Here is a 12307-nt window from a genome sequence, read left to right as displayed (position 1 = left end):
ACTGACCTCAATACTCAAGTACCATCTAGTGCTTCAAATAGAAATTTCTTAGATTGCTCTTTTGTGTTATAAAACTTTCACTTTTCTTTATTAAGCTGGTTATGAGAAGAAACTCATATTACATTTATTTTATTCAATTCCGCTATCAAATCTGACACTTTCAGTCACTCCGCGACATTAGGACACGTGACATTTTTCATAACCTGCATATATCAGTTATGAAAAAGTTGTTATGTAAAAACTTTTCGCCCAACTGTTTAAGTTTCAAAGAATAATTTATTAATTACTGTAAAAACTGGTGATCATTCCATTATTTAAACTGACAATTTACTCATGATTTTAATTCAATAGTATTTATAAACATTGAAAACAACATTAATAAAATTACATTTTAAAGTGAGTCTATTTTCTGGGTCAATATTCTCTTGTCTAATGTTGATTTCACTTCAAGCTGAGATATTTACATGTATGCCAGCGGCTTGGCCCAGAATGTTTTCTGAAATTCCTCTCTTATTTTCTAATGAACTCTCAACATAGCCTTTGATTACACTGTTGGATTTCCATCAGAACGTCCGCTCTTGAGCCTGCCAGGAGAGACGCTGACAAGTGTCTGAAACAATATCCTTTGTATCATTTAACATTAGGTAGACCCAGGTACTGAGCAATCTTTCACATTTACTATTATAATATCGCACAAAAAATCTATCGTGCGTTGCAGCAGGAAGTCTAATATTTCTATACTTTTTGAGGAGGTCAACAACATTGACCCCAGCAATAGTTTCAGCAGTAATCATAAATTTGTGAATAATGTATGTTTTGCTTTCTGGAATCTTAATTTCTAAAAATGTGCCTTCATCAAATACATTTCCTTCTCGTAGGAACGTCAGTTCAGCCATGCTCCCGCAATCCCTATTATCATTGCGACCTAAGGAACAGATTATATAATAACGAATTATAATCATATCGTAAATTAAGACAAACTGTTACAAATAGAAATATTCCGTCTTCATCCTCTTTTAGAAATCTTTCTATACTCTCCTTCGTCAAAATCTCCGATTTTTTTGCATGGTATCCTGCTGACCGTCTCTTCAGCCAAGCCAAAAGCCTAGTGTAGTACTTTTTGATTTCGACATTTTTGCGCACGGTGAGTTCATATCTCAACATTGAACATGTAGTCCATAAAAGTCGGCGCCCTTAAATTTTCAAAAAAAGCAAGTAGTACCTTTACGTTGATGTTTTTTATATTTTTCAAATCGGGCCATTTTTCCAATTTTTTGTGGGCCAGGGCGTACCTACTTCTTGATTTTTCAGGTACTAAACCACCCACTGCAGCATTTGCAGAATCTGATTCTGAATGTCTGATTCGCTATCTGAAGACATTTCAAGTAATTACTTACTTACTAAAAATACTTCAAGACCTGTTTCCACAGTACCATTACTTCTAACACTATTTGTTTTAATTTTAATTAATATTTTCATTGTAATTGAAGATTCGATTAAATATTATGGAAGCGCGGAATTAAATGAAACGTGGTACGTATGAAAAGATCGATTTTGTTTAACTCGCATAATTTGCAAAACTCGCTGCGCTCGTTTCGGCAAATATTGTCGCTCTTTTGATAACTACTTACGTAAATAACTATTATATCCGTATTTTGGTATTACAGTATTTTATAATTCTGCTAAACGAAGCTTCATACACATTGGTAGATATAGTCAGTAACACATTTATCTAAGTTTTGCACTCAGAAAGTTTTAAATGTAACAAAAAAATTGACATTAATATAGTTTATGAATCTAAATTTAGATAAATTAACTCTTAACAGTATTCACTAGTTATTTATTCAACTCACTTATCAAATATAAGCTAAAATTTCTAGAATCAATAACTTTAATTTTGAAAACACGTGTGTCATCAAAATACGTTTTTCATACCTCACAATTTACACACAATTATTTTCTTCAGTCTAAAAGTAAGTAAAGATACCTTACGTCACTTTTGCTCCCAATTCAGTATTTTGGGAATTTTTTTTCAATGGTTCACTTTGGAAGTAATACTTAGTATTATATCTAAACTGAAAGAATCATATGGTATCAGTCATATCGTAAATTTTTCTCTCTTACCTAATCCTAAATTCTATCCTGCAGTTTTCCTTTATTTTTTAATTCTAAAAATTGAAGAAGTTTATAATACTGTGATATGCATGTTGAGTTGTTCTTCCGTGTTGTTGCATAAATTTAAAAAAATGTCCAACTTACTAAGTTATTATAACAACAATATATTATAATATATTGAAGTTAGTCCACATTGGTGTTTTCGTGCCAAGTTCCCAATAAAAAACTACTTACAAAGAAAATACACATTTATTCAGAATATTATTTCAACCTCATGAGAAAATTTACACAAACACATATGTAAGTAAGGCATTTTCATCGGTGCATACATTCTTTATTATATCTTCGACCACTGAAAAGTAGGGGTTGTTATCCAAAAAGTACAAGATTTACAATTTCTCTCTGCCCTCTGTTGAAGATTTACTATACCACCTGCATCAGTATTACTTTAGCATTCAACATTAAATTTTATTATGTTGTTCGAAAAGAATTTTACATCCGTGCACCACGCTGGAGATTTACAATAATAAAGACTAAAACTTTCAATTTTAACAATAAATGGAACTTAGAAGTTGAAAATAAATATAGTTTAAAAAAACGCTTTCATAGCATGTAAACAGAAAATTGAGAAATAAATATGGTTTGAAAAGTAAAGAACACGCTTTTAAAGCATATCAAACTAAAAGTTTGAAAATAATTTCTAGATTAAGCTTTAGACAATAGTGAATGAAAAATATTAATATTATTGTGAAAAACACATGAGGCGCTTTGTTCGATATTTCTCATACACAATAATACTAGATTTTTCCATTTATTATTGTTTTAAGCTCATTCAAAAATTATTTTCTTTTCTTTTTAGAGTTATGTGCTTTAAAAGCGTGTAAAAACACGCCGTGTCACATACCGCTTTCAATTCGCGACATTTTCCAATAAATTTGTAGTCATTGTGAAGGCCACGACAGAGCAGATGACATATATTCCAAAATTCATCGGTGCATACATTCTTTATTACATCTTCAACCACTGAAAAGTAGGGGCTGTTATCCAAAAAGTACAAGATTTACAATTTCGGTATTATCTGAACAGTTTCCTCGAAGTATTCAGTACGAACATGTATTTTAAAAGGATATAGTGAAAGGCTATGAAATTTAAGTAGGTCACACTAGATTCAAAACGACATTCGACATCACATAAGAAAATCAAATTTAATAAAACATTCTCAGCCTAAAATATAATGTGTACTATGTTTTGGGACTTTGATAAAACTCCTCCATTCTAATGGCCATCCATATTCGGATAATCACACTCAAGATTTGATCAACCTCACTACAGGTTTGATTTAGTTCCCAGTGACTCGTTTTGTCCTTATTCGAAGAGCAACCTGGGTGGTGAGCGCCACAAAACGATGTCAAAACAGCCGATTAGAAGAAAACCGTACTTACCTAGAGAACATGCTTCTAGTAAAAATCGAAAACCTTACATTCATCCTACAAGAGGAATTTATAATAAAATAATATTACTATTAAGCATAAAGTGATTTCCAAGATTAAGTTCTATACAAAATTTACTTCTAATGCGGTTGTATTTCCTCAATACTATGAATCAACATTTGTGTGCAGTTTTAAGAGAAGGATATTTTGTCAACAATCATCAGACGATTGTTTAATTAAGTTATTGATGAAGAATTATGAGAAGCAACTCAATATTTCTCTCAATATCTGACGGGATTATTTATTGTCATCAAGATGATACATTCATCCGTAAAGGAAGAATTAATCGTTGTATGCCTTTTCAAGATCTCCTTTATTTTTGGTGTATAATTGGAAATACAAAGATTATAAAATTCATTCCAGCCATCGAGAATAGAACAAGAAATTAGTATCCCTGAACTTAGACAAGTAGTTAAGCATGATATAAAAAAATGTAATATATATTCAAATAGACGTAGAACTAGTTAAGATTACAATCAACCACAGCTTATTATTCTTATTAAATTTTTGGTATACTTTTCCCAAAGTTTTATCAAATTTTATAATTTTATTTGAATCTTTGACATTCTATACAATTAAAAATTCAGATACGAATTCCTTCAGCTGTGCGTTTGTATAAAAATATACATATACTAATACAAATATGAGATAATATAGATTCAGCAATAGTAGGGAAACTATATAAATTGAACATTTTTATATCAAAAAATTACACTTACAACTGATGTTGACGCTGACCTGTAGTTTCACTACAAGCTCCGATTTTCGGGAATCCCAGATAACGACAATTTTCAATTCATTTTTCACCCTCACTTAGATTATCTGAGAAAACGGTTCAGTTTTTTATACAATCAAATATTTCACAGAAATGTTTCAGTACGAATTTAAGAAATTTTGTACTGAATACAATAAAATTGAATCAATAGTTTTATTTATATATGAAACGTTGGTACATCTCTCGCTCGCGAAATTTATCTATTTATCATTATCGATACAAATTTCAAATTAACATATCATTGTGTATTCACAATTGTTGAATAAAGCGGATCCACACAGTCAATACATGAATAAAAAATATTGACGTATGACAGATCACATGATAAACCTCATAATATTTATTTCTTTTACTAATTAGATGATTTATTCAGCACATATAGACGTTAGACGAAATTGGACGTGACCAAGACTTTTGGATTTACATCTTGACGTTAAAGTACCGCGTAACATACTGACACAGAATTATAATGATTATTATATTATATTTATGATATTACACGTCATTGTAAGAATTGAAATTCGATTCCCACAAGCTGAATCGATCATCAAACGAAAGTTAATTAGATACTGAAAAAATAATATACTTTAACAAATGTCTGGAAACTCATAATAAAGAAATACGGAACAATGAATACGACTCAAGTGGTTACGGAATTGAGCGGTGATTACGGACGACACGATAGTAGAAAAAGATTCTGCAGCGAAATAATTGGTGGAAAATGAAGTATTATAGCTTCACTCATGTTTATTTATACCTAAACTACTAGAAAAACATACAAAAGTTACAATGTAAGAGAATAACTCGATCGGTAGTTATGCCTACTTATCACAACAAAAACTGGATCCATAAATAAAGGAAATTAGGATATGCGTTTGTCGCGGTTATCACACGGCTTGTTTTTAGACGCTTTTAAAGCACATAACTCTAAAAAGAAAATAATTTTTAAATGAGCTTAAAACAATAATAAATAATAATATTAATATTTTTCATTCACTATTTTCTAAAGCTTATTTTAAAAATTATTTTCAAATTTTTAGTTTGATATGCTTTAAAAGCGTGTTCTTTACTTTTCAAACCATATTTATTTCTCAATTTTTAAGTTCCATTTATTGTTAAAATTGAAATTTTTCCCCAAGTTTTAGTCTTTATTATTGTAAATCTCCAGCGTGGTGCACGGATGTAAAATTATTTTCGAACATAATAAAATTTAAGGTTGAATGCTAAAATAATACTGATGCAGTTGGTATAGTAAATCTTCAACATAGGGCAGACAGTTGTAAAATTTGTTTCTATGTAAAAAGAAAATTTGCACTGATAATTCCTAACAAAAAATTGCCGAAAAATCTTTTTGCAGCCTGAACGGTATTTGAACCAATGACCGGTTTATCCGGATGTTGATGCCTGGACGGACTAACGAACACTATTAATGTGGTGGTATTTACTAACAGTAATAAGCCACAAACAAATCCACATACGGGCGAAGTTAATATAAGCGTGTTAAAAAGAAAGCCATTGTCCCATTTTTAAGGTCTATTATTTCGTAATCGTTCCAGAGCTCCAATCGCCTATTCAAACAATTTCAATTTGTTTTTGAGATCAAAGGTAGCTTAATTGACTTATTTTAACTCTTCAATCGCTCAAACCGCTTGTAAATAGTCTTTGAGTTATTACAGTATCACCGTAAACAGATAACAACATTTTTTGACCTTCTGTGGCGCTGTTTTTCAACTTAAAACACCACTTAATACAGGGTCCAAAACAAACACGATCTTGCTAATGCTGAAGCAGCTGTGGTAGCAGACTGAGAATCTACAATAGGTTTAAACTTCTTAAACGCAGGCAGCTTGTATCAACACATAAGGGTAAAATAGTAGAAATATTTCAACCTCACTATTTATCACAAAATTTTTTTATACATATAAAACCTATTTTATACAAGATGATTATCACTACTAACAGCCGGTCAAATATAAAACCAATGATTCCATGTCAACTTTCCATAAAAGACAATTATTTTTGTGACAAAAAGATTTTTTTTGATATAATAGGAGATTAAATAAAATTGTAACTCGATAGAACGAAGAGACGTTGTACTCTTTTAGAAAAATATGCTCATGCCTGTATATAATTTTTCTTCTTTATATATCTCTTAATTTTGCAAGGGAGTTAGAGATATTTCTAGCAATCTGAAAGAAGAACGTCTAAGATGTCATTCTTTGAATGTTTTAGAGATCCCCGTTATTGTGGGTTAAGTCTCTAGGAACTGATTCTATTAACGTTTTGATTTTATATTCGTTTTATCGACACTACTGCACAATACTGCTAAAGTTAATACTCTTATTCGATTATTCACTTTCAATGTTTTTTTTTATATGTTTCTATAGAATATGCCACTTTGAAGGTGCGCTTACAGTTCCGTCTAATCACAGATTTTCTTTTCCCACATAACGTCCTGTGAACATTCTTACATACAATTTCAATGAGGACTGCCTATTTTTTATAGTGTATTTATCAGTAGATAACAATGGAAAAATGTGTGAAATATTGTAAATGAACTTGAGGATAATATTTAAGTAGACGAAGCTACGTTTACTATAGGAGTACTATTCTAAACAATTATTCCTACTGGATAGTAAATTTTAAAAGCCAGTAATCGCAAAAAATCAAAATCTATTATCTCTTTGGCAGCAGTATTGACATCAGAGCTGTAGCAATCGATGAAAAACATCATCTAATCCGCTGTATAGGCCCTGGCAGCCGGTAGATTGACTATCATCATCTCCTATAATATTAGACTTCTTTCTTCTAGGATCAATCACACGTCGAGTATATAATCCTGTCCAAAGGAACAAAAACGATATTTGTGTAAGGTATGGATAGGCGTGAGTAAAAATTACCTGTCAAGAACTGAACTAGGTAGATAGTGGATTGGTAGAGAGAACTAGAATATAAAACAACGAAAAATTTGATATATATCTTTCAGTCCGTTCCTTTTAACCAATATAAATGTTGTATTAAATATTTCTTCATCCCTTGGTAACTTATTCTTATTTTCTTAACCAACTATTTAATACACTCTGTTCTTTTGTTACGGTGACTTTGAGATTTCATCGAAAATTAAGTTATCATAACTTTGAAATTATTGAATTTTTAGTGTAAAATTGAAGTGAAAGCTATTTGGGAGGATTATGATAATGGTTGTGTAATTATTTTCATAAACAAATAATAGTTTACTATTATCGACTTTAGATTGTACTTATTTCGTTCTCTATGTATTCGACTCTTTCTCCTCGTTCAAATATTGCATCGTTAAATTCAATCCTACATTACCTATTTTTCTGTTGCTACTATCGATTTTGTTTTATCTGCAAATTATGAAGTGATTTTGATATTTTAAGGGATTGTTTATTTAGTTTATACTATTAATATAATTTACTATTTCTGTTTGTTCCCAGTGACGGATACGCTGCGCCTAGAACCGCCAGGCTTTATTTACCGTTGCCCAAGCTGCTGTCCCTTACGCGACATTCGACATCCATTCTTGCCTTCTCTTCCATCGTTATCTGCTTCATCAGACGCAGAATCAATTATAACATCAAAAGCTACAAACCGCAGAAGAAAAAGGAGGAGGAGGAGAAGGAGAAGACGAAGACGAGTAATAGAAGCAACAACTCGCGTAATATTATCTTCAATATTTAGAATCACTTATCGCGAGTGTTTGTGCGCAGTGATCCGTACATTATTTGGACTGTTACATAAAATTCCTAGAACCTTTACTCGGTACTTTTGTACAAGCATTACGATTGTTTTTGGGTGAGATATCCTGCCAAAAATATTACATAATTACATAATAAATACCTATAGATAATAAATAATTTTTAATGATAACGATTGAGTAACATCACTATTTGGCTATCGGCGAAAAAATATTTGTTTTTTGCAGATGTGGTTCACAATCACACCTATTATAGCAGACAGACATATTTAATAAAAATTAATCCACGGTAATCCAATCAAACTAACCACAAATCTATTTATAAACATCATATTCATGATAACAATATATTTATTCAAATTTCATTTCTTTATTTTTATACGGAGGTTCATTTGAACTAAGTTGCTTCTATTTGCAAAATAATGATTCCAATTAAATCACTAAACAAATTTTCTCATAAGCAGTACCTACTAAAGAGTATGACAACTTCTAGAACCATTTGTTGGTAATAAAAGTATGTCTATTTTCACATTTTTCCAATTATTAACGTGTACTTATTATTACTTATAAGTATCACGTACCGATATGAACATTGTTCATATTTATTATTTATAATAATGCTACGGTCACGATTTAAAAAAATACGTTAAATACTTCCTATCTTTCGAATTTGGTAACGACAATGTCAATTCTTACAACAAAGCAAGGACGATCCCAGTAGCTAGAACAAGTACTAAAACTAGTAATTGATGTAAATTTGAGTTTTTTCAAGTTGTTACACACATTTTAGTGTTTTGGAATGATTGAATAAAATAGCAACGGTTGTTGGAATAGATTGGAAAACTTTGTTGAGTTCGACAATTGACATCCCGTAGAAAAACACGCGATGTTTCATTGGTATTGGCCAAGTAAGATCAATAACATCTTGCACAAATTTCACGAGGTCCAACGAGATACTATGCCTCTGCTATTTTGAATTAAATTCCTATTTAACTAAAATCAACTCTCCTGTCTAGATGTGTCCAGTCCCCTAGAATCTGATTCTATTCTGTTTACTGAAAGACTTACTTGATCTAGTACTAAATAATTAAGATTACATAGTTTCATTAACTAAATTATACCTACTGCTTTCAGTACTTTCACCGGTTAATGAAGCCGTGTAATCCTTCTCAAAAGTTAGGAGATTTGAATTTGTGAGAACAAATGGATGCAACTTAGAGGGATTTTTTCACATTGTTCAATATATTACTACGCACATTACTAACTTTACTTAAACTTATTTTTTCTCGTGGACTTTAAACTGCATTTCTTTGTTCGTTTCTAAAGCTACTTTCTATTCTTCTGCAAATTGTTTCAAATAACACAGAAACTTTGGCCTGTGATATATTCTGTATTCTAATGTTAAATGGTATTGTTTATACCAGTTCCGTACAATATGATGTACTTTAGTTTCAACGTCATCCTAACAATTAACTGCGCAATCTAAAGATTGCAGTAAAAACTAGAAAATAAAGAATTTAGCAAATCGAAACAATCAGATTCACTCATAATATTCTGTCTCATATCTATTCTTCGCCACTTTCTTCGGTCTATTAATTATTAATTAATTAATAATTAATCTAAACATATTTTCTTTGGGTGCCCTCTTTTTCTTTTCTCTCCTTCTCCTCCCTCCAGCACCATTTCCACAAATTTCTGCTGTAATCACCTTGCTCTTTGTGCTCTAAATATTTGGGCTATTCTAGGCTTCTTAAATATCATCATCAGTTCTGTGTTCTCTTCTCCAGATACCTTATGTCATTTTGACACCGCCATATATTTTCCTTAGAATTTTTCTTTCCATATTTCTAGTTTACTCTTTTTTTGACATTATCCATGTTTCTCATATGCTCTGAATTTGACTACTCTTGAAAGATTTATTGCCCTCAGTATTTTGGATAACGATACTACCACTCTGTTACTATTCATTCTCATCTACCTGATTTTTTTCTAGATTTGTAGATGTTACAGTAACTCCTAGAAAATCAACTTATATCAAGTTATATTTGTTTCCACTTGTTATCCATTTAATATATTTGCTAGTTGCTCCCATCTATGACCTCAGAGCGCATCTCCATTTATTTAGTTTTCTCTTAATTTATTTGTAGCTAAAATTACTGATAACCTATTTCATTTTTCTCTTCGATCTTGTTAGTTGCACTATGTCATCGGCATATGCGATGCTCTGTGCATTATGGTGAAAGATGGAGTCTGTTATTTTTATGTTATTTTGTCTCATCTCTATTTCTAATATAATATTAAATCGTTTCGTAAAAAAAATATAGCCTCTTCTATTATTTCTATTACTTGAATTGGTCAATGTCATTTTAATGAGAATTCTCAAGTTTTTGGTATTCCTACCTTTTCAAATGCCTTATCCAGTTTATTTTATAATATGGAATATATAGAATCACAAAGTAGCGTCTGTCATTTTAACTAAATATATTTTATTAGAAGGAATGTTGAATGCAGAAAATTATTATTGAGCAGATACCAGAAACGACTGAAAATTCACAGATTAGTATCAACATTTTTCAATCTGTTACTTTTAAAAATTTAATTATATTAAGCATAACCTAAAATAGAAGCAAATAGAAAATAATGACACGAAAAAAATCTTAACGTTCTGTTATCGCTGTGATAAACTATCTACCAGCCGTCGATAAAAAGTTTTTATCAATTCTTTAAACATTTTATTACATTTCTTAACTTCAGTTTATATATAATTATATTCTTGTGTACATCATTAATTTCACAGATGAAGTCAGTAATATATATTCTAACATATTTTAGAAGATAGGAAAATTATGGAAACAATATATTTGCACAAAATTCATGGAGTATTTTATTCATTATTCTCGTAATTAGCATGAAAAAATAAGAAAGAAAAAATAATTGGAGATTCAAATATATAATTTCTATTTGAAATGTTGATTTTAAATCTGACTTACCAAGCTCCCCGACACTTGCGATAATATGTAAGTACTGACTCTGGCAAAATAAAAACAATAAGAAGCTGTAGGTCGATGAAGCTCGTTATAATTGTTTTATTCATGAGTCCCACTATCTACCCTGAGAGACTAATTGACTATTTAAAACTTATGGAAAAGCTTATTCATGTTTGTATATTTTGCATTGTAAATTCCAATTTTAAATTAAAAAACTAATTTTTATTATTCTTCAAACAATAGCTGCTGAAAATGTTTTTATTGCATTTAATCAACAACTTTATACAGGTCAAAGCACTGATTAGTCCGAATCAGAGGAAAATATAATTTCACTTTATAATAGTAAGTTATAATAGGTGTTTGAAATGTAATTTGCCGTATTATTGCCGAATAAAATATTTCTGATTATGTTTAGAAATGTGTCTTGTCTGCTACAAATTCATCTCATAGATCAGTTTTTGTTGAAAAGTACAGTATACCGCCACCACTAATAAATAAATTCCTAAAGTTGAACCGAAATCAACTGTAATGTCTAATTTGTGAAATTGAACCATGTCAGCAATAAATACGTCAAGTCGATAGCTAGTTAGCCCGCCAGATGGCGTTTGCGATGAAAGCTGTGTAGTGCTCACACCGAACTTTTCATTAGTTACCAGCACTGTTTTAAGTGCTTGTATTTTTGGGCTGTGTGAAGCTTAATACCTAGGGTTGGATTAGCTTTAGCCCTTGTTACATATCCACCCGCGTAGACGATATGGCCGCGCGCGTGCCCCCGTAGAGCGCCATTTTTTGTAGTTTTGAAATTTCTATTTAATCGAAATAACAAATAATAAATTCATATTAAATTGGCTGAATTTTGTAATGAACTAAATTAAAAGTTATTTTCAATATTTCAAATACTGAAGTTACAATTTATATGAAAGATAATTTAATAGAATTTGTTCGGCTTTTAAAAAGGTAATAACAATAACTTCTCGAGAATATCAGACATATTTGTATGTTTAGATTGTAGCCTTTACTTCCTAATAAACTAAGACATTACGCATCAAAAAAATCACAATATTCTAATTCTGCAATAACAAAGCTTGGAATATTATCTCAGTTTTTTCGAGCATCAGAGAATGAGGAAGAATATTCATCAAGAATATTCAAAACACCGTATATCCAACTTTTTACCATTCCTTTCATGCACAATCGCACACCGAACATTGCCTTTTAAATG

At 30.7% G+C, this 12307-nt stretch overlaps 2 protein-coding genes across 12 annotated transcripts in view; one reads left to right on the top strand and one right to left on the bottom strand.

Annotated features, from left to right (window-relative positions):
* The window catches only part of LOC130440435 (potassium voltage-gated channel protein Shaker), a 246648-nt gene extending 235555 nt beyond the window's left edge, over nucleotides 1–11093 (top strand). For 3 of the 5 annotated variants that reach the window (XM_056773562.1, XM_056773564.1, XM_056773565.1), the window contains one exon: nucleotides 7839–11081. The gene's annotated coding sequence lies outside the window, so the exon portion shown is untranslated. Of the gene's footprint in view, nucleotides 1–7838 lie in introns of all 5 variants that reach the window. The other 2 variants (XM_056773561.1, XM_056773563.1) reach the window with 1 other exon arrangement.
* LOC130440437 (elongation of very long chain fatty acids protein AAEL008004-like) overlaps nucleotides 1–12307 on the bottom strand; it is a 42270-nt gene that overhangs the window by 11403 nt on the left and 18560 nt on the right. Inside the window, exons 1-2 of one of the 7 annotated variants that reach the window (XM_056773571.1) lie at nucleotides 1398–1486; nucleotides 389–610 (exon numbers count right to left, since the gene is read on the bottom strand). The exons of 4 other annotated variants lie outside the window; for them this stretch is intronic. The gene's annotated coding sequence lies outside the window, so the exon portion shown is untranslated. Of the gene's footprint in view, nucleotides 1–388; nucleotides 611–1397; nucleotides 1487–4324; nucleotides 4836–11088; nucleotides 11129–12307 lie in introns of those variants that run through there. 2 more of the 7 variants (XM_056773566.1, XM_056773569.1) reach the window with 2 other exon arrangements.

This window comes from Diorhabda sublineata, chromosome 2, assembly GCF_026230105.1.
Source record: "Diorhabda sublineata isolate icDioSubl1.1 chromosome 2, icDioSubl1.1, whole genome shotgun sequence".
Lineage (NCBI taxonomy): Eukaryota > Metazoa > Arthropoda > Insecta > Coleoptera > Chrysomelidae > Diorhabda > Diorhabda sublineata.
This window is presented reverse-complemented; position numbering and strand designations above follow the sequence as displayed.